This window comes from Oncorhynchus keta, chromosome 25, assembly GCF_023373465.1.
Source record: "Oncorhynchus keta strain PuntledgeMale-10-30-2019 chromosome 25, Oket_V2, whole genome shotgun sequence".
NCBI classification, from domain to species: Eukaryota; Metazoa; Chordata; class Actinopteri; order Salmoniformes; family Salmonidae; genus Oncorhynchus; species Oncorhynchus keta.
This window is the reverse complement of record NC_068445.1, coordinates 6,383,508-6,391,473: the sequence shown is the minus strand read 5'-3', so window position 1 is coordinate 6,391,473 and position 7,966 is coordinate 6,383,508. Positions and strand designations below refer to the sequence as shown.

Here is a 7,966-nt window from a genome sequence, read left to right as displayed (position 1 = left end):
ACATTGAGCTGTCATATTTATGCAAGGCAGAAACTACCCACATGCAGGTTGGTTGATCCCACAGTACCTCCCTTTAAAAATATTACGGTAAAAGAAGTGATGAGGACTCTGTATTTCTGTCACCACAATGTCGGCCGATCACAAAGAATGAGTGTCTAATTTTAAGAGACAAAGGGAAACCTGGTAGGATAGAGTCCTAAAACATTACATTTTATGCCCCTGGGCTACAATTAAACTCAGATGTAGTCCTACTTAGCAGCCCTTCGAGAGGGGGAGAATAAGATGGCACACAGCCAGACGACTGCAGCATCATGAGAATGAGGAGGTCAAGGATTTCAGAGCAATAAACAGTTGGCCTTGATTGCCAGAGAAAGAGAGCAGAGAAAACCTGGGTGAAAATATGTCAATGCAACCAGGTTGAAGTCTGGTTGAAATAACATAATTCCAAGCAGGTACAAATCAAAATCAAATAAAATGTTAGTCACATGCGCCAAATACAACAGGTGTAGACCTTACAGTGAAATGCTTACTTACGAGCCCCTAACCAACAGAGCAGTTTAAAAAATATATAAAATCACCCTTCGTGTAAGAAATAAAGCCTTGACAAAATGCAGACAGTGAAGACAGCCCTCCAGCTGTGATGAAGAGGATCCTCATTTCCCTGCGACATACAGAAATGGTTAAGCAGCGTGTCTCAAGTACTCTTTTACTGCTTCTTATCTACTGGCAGATGTCATGGAACCAGCCTCATGTTCTGAACATTAGAAGGAAATAGTACACAACGGGGGAAGGGACCGACAGAGAGATAGATGGGTAGTAGGATTAGGGGGAGAGAGAGAGAGAGAGGGTGGGAGAGAGCGAGAAAGTGAGTGTTAAGCGGAGCGACACCGGGGAACCCAAGAGCAGACTCAGATGAGGAAACAAGGATGAATTAACCAAAATATTTATTGTTACACAGAGAGACATGGAGTGCAGATCCGGGGAAGCTCGGATGAGTCGCAGAAAAATCAGATGTGGAGACTGAGGTTGGCTGAGTACAACAAGGTAAACAGATCCTGAGGAGAATCCAAGGTGGTGATGGTGTGTAAAAACCAAAGCAAGGTAGTTGGGTGGTGAGATGTGGAACAGGAGACAGAGAGGTAACTGCAATGAGAGGATAAACTGTGTCAGGCAGGGAAACAGGCACAACAGAGTAACATGATCTTAAGTAATCATAAATGGCTAGAATAATAACTAATAAAAATACGATCTGGCAGAGTGGAAGTGGCAGGACTGAGTATTTGTAGAGGTCTTGATTATGGAACGAGTTGCAGCTGGAAGGGATTTGCTCTGACTCCAGCACGCCTGTCTCCAACCACGCAATCACAACGAGAGGGAGAGAGAGTGTACTGGGGGAGGAACTGCAGATTAAGAAGACACCGGATGAATACCAGAGGGCGTAGCAGGTGCAGATGTGACAGTGAGAATCTCCTCATAGTAAACATTACACAACCATTGATGTAAGAAATTACTTATGAACTCGCACTTGTTTTCTAAAACAACAGACACGCTTTCAACGTCTATTCGATGTTGGTTCAACGTAATTTGGTTAAAATGACGTGGAAACAACATTGATTCAATAAATGTGCGCCCAGTGGGGACCTTCCAATAAATAAGCAAAGCTCTAAAATGCAATCACCAGAGCAAATAAATCTGACAACACTTTCAGGCTCATTCATCCATAATTGTGGAAACAACTCATTTGAAATGCAGATGACAGTCCAAAATAAAAGCTAACATTTAAATTGAACCTGGGTGTCATTACAAACGTCTCATCATGGAGCACTGCTCATGGCAACATGCTGTTTTTGTACTACATTAAGGCCACATACTCGGAGTCAGTATTCATGTCATTAGAAGGAATTCCCCTCAACCATGCCCACAAATTGGAGAAAACAAACATTCTTTCCCATTGACCCCCAATGTAAAAGAGCAAACTTCAAAGATTTTTTGTTTTACAGAAATAACAAAATAACAATTGTGTTGTTCTATGTAACCAGGTCCAAATTCCCGACCTACAGTTTGCAATGCTTCCACAGAGGGAAATAGAGGCTGTGAGAACATCCATGTAGCTTCAGGCTATTTCGGTGTGAAAGAGAGGGAAATTGTTGGGACCTGGCAGGGAAAACATCTAATCACAGGTAAGACATTTAACTTGTTTCGTATAGTCCGTTTGTAACTCCATTCACTCCTTTGTAGCTTTATAGTCCATTTGTTTTGTATTGTTGGTCTTCGCTAGCTTATTGTCATGGTTAGTATATGTAGCACTCACATGACTAACGTTAGCTCTGTCATGAAAAGGGGCATGAGGGAAGCCCTACAATATGATTTTTTTCTAAGAAGTGAGAAGGCTTGGGAGCAGGCAATGTTGGAAAGTAATCTTTAGACCTTTTAGTTTTGTTAAATGTACACTGAACGGAAATTTAAACTAAAAATTGAACAATTTCCAAGATTTTACTGAGTTACAGTTCAAATGAGGAAATCAGTCAATTTAAAATCAATTAGGCCCCAATCTATGGATTTCACATGACTGGGAATAAAATGGGAATACCTTTAAAAAAGAAAAAAGGTTGGGGGCGTGGATCAGAAAACCCGTCAGTATCTGGTGTGACCACCATTTGCTTCATGAAGCGTAAAATGTCTCCGTCTCATAGAGATGATCAGGCTGTTGATTGTGGCCTGTGGAATATTGTCCCACTCCTATTCAATGGATGTGCAAAGTTGCTAGATATTGGCGGGAATTGTAATACGCTGTCGTACAGGTCAATCCAGAGCATCCCAAACATACTCAATGGTTGACATATCTTGGTGAGTATGCAGGCCATGTAAGAACTGAGACATTTTCAGCTTCCAGGAATTGTGTACAAGATGGGCATTATCATGCTGAAACATGTGATGGCAGCAGATGAATGGCACGACTGGCCCTCAGTATCTCATCACAGTTTCTCTGTGCATTCAAATTGCAATCAATAAAATGAAGTTATGTTCATTGTCCGTAGCTTATGCCTGCCCATACCATAACCCCACCATGGGGCACTCTGTTCACAACTTTAATCTCCACAAACCGCTCGCCCACATGACATCATCTGCCATCTGCCCGGTACAGTTGAAAAGAGCACACTCATCCAGCGTGCCAGTAGCCTCGAAGGTGAGCATTTGTCCACGGAAGTCGGTTACAACGCAGACCTGCAGTCAGGTCAAGACCATGGGGAGGATGACGAGCACGCAGATGATCTTCCCTGAGTCGGTTTCTTCTTCGGTTGTCCAAACCCACAGTTTCGGTGGCTATCCGGATGGCTGGATTTGGAGGCTGTCTTGGTTACACGTGGTCTACGTTTGTGAGGCCGGTTGGACGTACTGCCAAATTCTTGCAGGCAGCTAATGGTCGTGAAATTAACATTGATTTCTCTGACAACAGCTCTGGTGGACATCCCTGCAGTCAGCATGCCAAATGCATGCTTCTTCAAAACTTGAGACATCTGTGGCATTGTGTTGTGTGACAAAACTGCACATTTTAGAGTGGCCTTTTATTGTCCCCAGCACATGGTGCACCTGTGTAATGATCATGCCGTTTAATCATCTTCTTGATATGCCACACCTGTGAGGTGGATGGATTATCTTGGGACAGGAGAAATGCTCATTAACCGGGATGTAAACTTAATTATGCACAATGTTTGAGAGAAATAAGCTTTTTGTATGTATGAAACATGGGACCAACATTTTACATGTTGCTTTCAAATTTTTGTTCAGTGTTGTTTTGTAATTGACTAAAACAAGCAGACAACAAGTAGACAACAACATTGTATTTGAAAAAGGTGACATTTTTTTGCTGTGAGCCAATTGGGTAACCATTGGGTTATTTTCCCCACATGCAGTTGGGGCTGATTAGTTCTATTTAATAGCAATTTAAGGGGGCAATATTGCCGAGCAACAGAGTAGGGTCTACAATATCTGCAGACTGCGTGTACTACATGCTGCTCCACACTACGCATCACTTATTACATGCCGTGCCCACTGCCTTTGAGGCTGCTAACTAGCTTGGACACCGGCACAGTGTCCTTTTCCCCCAAAGCCAAAAAAAGAACTGCTTTTCTGCAGTTACGGCGAGGGTAAAAACTACCCGATAGTGCCATGCGAGTTCAGTTGGTCACACTTACTAGCTACTTCCCTCGTCGTAACGATAACGGAACTGAGGGAACGTAGTGTTCGGCAGGCAGGGGCGAAGGTTTCGAGCTAGCTGTCTGCCTCCTTCTGTGGGTTTTTTCAGTGGTTGGTATCTAATATTGGTGCATTACCGCCACCTACTGCGCTGGAGTGTAGACCAGAGACAGCACTAGGAGCTTCAATGCCAGTGGGTGGGGCATGTAGTAAGGGACGAATAGTGGGCGCTGCATGTAGTAACCGCAGATAGACATTATTGGAGCAGTGTTGCAGGCAATGGTTACTGCAACATTTTGCCATTGAAAATGAGTAACCTTTTATTACCTGGAGAGTTTTGATCAGCAGTGCCACCTAGTTAGCAATGTTTTGAAACCCTCCAATCAGAGCACAGATATGTCATGTGATCATTCTGCCATTTTAAAATATTTTGGAACGTCTCAGTTGTTTCCTCACTACAATATATGACCATGATACGTTAATACATACATACTTTGTGTTGTTTAACTGACAAAAATATGCATGGTGGGGTGCACACATTGGTTAGCCTGCTAACAGGAGCTCATGCAAAGTCAAATGAGACATACTGGCTAAATTAGCTAGATAGCCACATAGATTGTTAGCTAGCTATAACCATTTACATTTTGTTTTCTGTTTTAGATAGTTTTAAGTCTACATTATGTCTACATACTACAGCTGCAAGATTTTGATTAGATGTTACATCTCAAGAACTGTCCACCCACACGTCCACAGAAGGGCTGATGTGTGTATCACTATTTTCTGTCCAGGTAGGACACATTTTGTAAAGAGTTGTTGCGTGTTCTAATTTCAAGTGCTAGTTTTCAACTTATCAAATGTGGCCAACAGCTGCGATTTATATTTATTTAAACTGAAAGTGGATTACTCTGGTCAAGTCACAATACATTACATTACATTTTACATTTAAGTCATTTAGCAGACGCTCTTAACCAGAGCGACTTACAAATTGGTGCATACACCTTATGACATCCAGTGGAACAGCCACTTCGGAAGGTGGTGATTGACTCCGCTGTCCTGGCGTCGTGAGGGAGTTTGTTCCACCATTGGGGGCCAGAGCAGCGAACAGTTTTGACTGGGCTGAGCGGGAACTGTACTTCCTCAGTGGTAGGGAGGCGAGCAGGCCAGAGGTGGATGAACGCAGTGCCCTTGTTTGGGTGTAGGGCCTGATCAGAGCCTGGAGGTACTGAGGTGCCGTTCCCCTCACAGCTCCGTAGGCAAGCACCATGGTCTTGTAGCGGATGCGAGCTTCAACTGGAAGCCAGTGGAGAGAGCGGAGGAGCGGGGTGACGTGAGAGAACTTGGGAAGGTTGAACACCAGACGGGCTGCGGCGTTCTGGATGAGTTGTAGGGGTTTAATGGCACAGGCAGGGAGCCCAGCCAACAGCGAGTTGCAGTAATCAAGACGGGAGATGACAAGTGCCTGGATTACAGGCACTACGTTCTTAACTAAACTCGGGACAAACACATTCTGCATTGCACCATTCGTCCACATGGCTGCTGGTTGAGTTGTTCTACCACCAGAAAAAAACAAATCGAATCAAATGTAGTTTTTGTAAGGACTCAAAAAACAGAGGCAGTGCGAAAACCTATTCAAGTAAGTAAATGCCTTTTGAAAATGTAAAAGAACTATGTATTACAGTACTAGAAGTATGCCTCTTTGTAGGCTAACTCAACTGAGCATTACACACTGTTTAGCTAAGGGAATTACATGTCATCACCTAGTTAACTTTGTATAAACTAGCTATCGTGATGTAATCATTGTACATTTTAAAAAGTCTCCAAATGCATTTTTAGATTGCAGCCAAGGAAGAGAGTGAAATTGCAGCTCCAGCTGTCAGTAAAGGATACTGGATAGTGCAGGTAACTGTAGGAGGACATTATGAACAGATTCTCCAGTTCCAGTCCCGAGAGAGAACTTTGAGGCCAGAGAGATAATTGCAAAATAATATTCATTGCTGTCTAATTTTAATATGATGAAGCCTGTTTCATTGTGATGTTTTCAGTCCTCAGATACGAAATGCTGTGAAACCCTGTGTTTGCAGATGAAGAGAGAGGTCCCAATGAATGTCCAAAGAGACCAATGGTGCATTTCCATACAGGATTTACCCCACTGTTTCACACAGAACGCTCAGACTTTTCTGTTTCCATCTCCGCTGGACATGCTCTCACGAGGGGCCAAAGCCAGGCCACAAGGACTTTTCAGCTGTCATTTACATAACAATGGCTAACTGTGAACTTGAACTTCTCTCAATTGCAACTTAGTATACCAGCGGTATTTGATCAATTGAATCAGGTGTGTTACTGCTGGGCTGAAAAAGAAACAATTGTAATAGGTTTATACATTGTTTGTGATGTATCTTCAACTGTTTTTTGTATACAACATTTGCTAACATAGGTAGGCCTACCTATATGCCATGGGTTGTATGTGTAGGCCTACATATGTTAGCACATGTATACAAAATAAAACTGTTTAACATCACACACAATGTATGAACCTATTATAATTGGAGCAGGCCAACTCTGCTGGAGGTCTGCTGAGTGTTCTGGGATCTGTTTCAGCCCAGCAATAATACACCTGATTCAACTTATCAAAGTCTTTAGCTTCAGTAATAATTGCCTACTTTTTACCACCCAATTATCTATAGTTGTTTAGACAGATGCATAATCTTTACATACTAGTTTTTATTTGTACATTTTGTAGTGATGATTATTTGAAGTGAAGTGTTTAAACTGAAAGTGTCAATGTCGATTAATCACATATCTCAATCCTGCAATAAAGAAGGGAAGGGTTGTGTCTCTAATGTGTCTTTGTTTCTTTGTTGCATTCTCAAATCAACATTTCCTCGTTGTCTGGGGTTAAGTTCTCCAATTTGTTTTATTTGATTGCCACTCTGTCTCAGTATATCAGCAGTCTTATTATATCAGCTATCTGAATCCATTTTGCAGCTTATCATATGGCATGCATTGCCAATGCAGCCATATGCCTACAGTATAATGGCATTACTTGCCTCATGGGGATCTGTCACCTGAAGCAGAGAATAGATAAACACGGGCATTGTTTACATGTTGAGCTTTATGTCCTCAATTTAAAATCATACCAGTAGACAATGTATATGAGGCAAACCATATACCAGCTGTTGTATACCAGCTGTTGTACATGTCTTTTAAGTGCTGACATATAAAATTGTTTAGTGCAAATCTAACCTTTGTAATTTAGGTACAGTGTGAAAATAAGATGACAATTAGGCTACATGAGATGAGTAGGTAACGTACAGTGAGGTTAACTTTATTGTACTTATTTTAGCAATGTCGTTTGCAAAAAGGTTGCTGTTGTTCTCGTAGTTGATAGACCTGGGGTATTCAACTCTTACTCTACAACAGAGGTCACCAACTGGTCAATCTCCAAGAAGGCCAACCCTCGACTGGTCAATCTCCCAGCAGGTAGAGTGTGCAAAGCTGTCATCAAGGGAAAGTGTGGCTACTTTGAATTTATTTGTATTTGTTTAACACTTTTTTGGATATTAAATGATTCCATATGTGTTATTTCATAGTGTTGATGTCTTCACTATTATTCTAACAATGTAGACAATAGTACAAATTTAGAAAAACCCTGGAATGAGTAGGTGTGTCCAATTTTCAATTATGTTTTATTCATCAGGGGGTGCCGCAGCACCCTTAGCACCCCTACTTCCTGCAGATATGAACCCTGGTTACCGATGAGGCTACCATT

General features: G+C 42.0%; 1 long non-coding RNA gene across 1 annotated transcript; it reads left to right on the top strand.

Moving 5' to 3' along the window:
• Nucleotides 1-1,408: 1,408 nt before the first annotated feature.
• LOC127911927 (uncharacterized) lies at nucleotides 1,409-7,031 on the top strand. The gene is made up of 3 exons (XR_008079815.1): nucleotides 1,409-1,499; nucleotides 2,040-2,180; nucleotides 6,240-7,031. It is a non-coding gene; the product is annotated as an uncharacterized LOC127911927 (long non-coding RNA).
• Nucleotides 7,032-7,966: the final 935 nt, after the last annotated feature.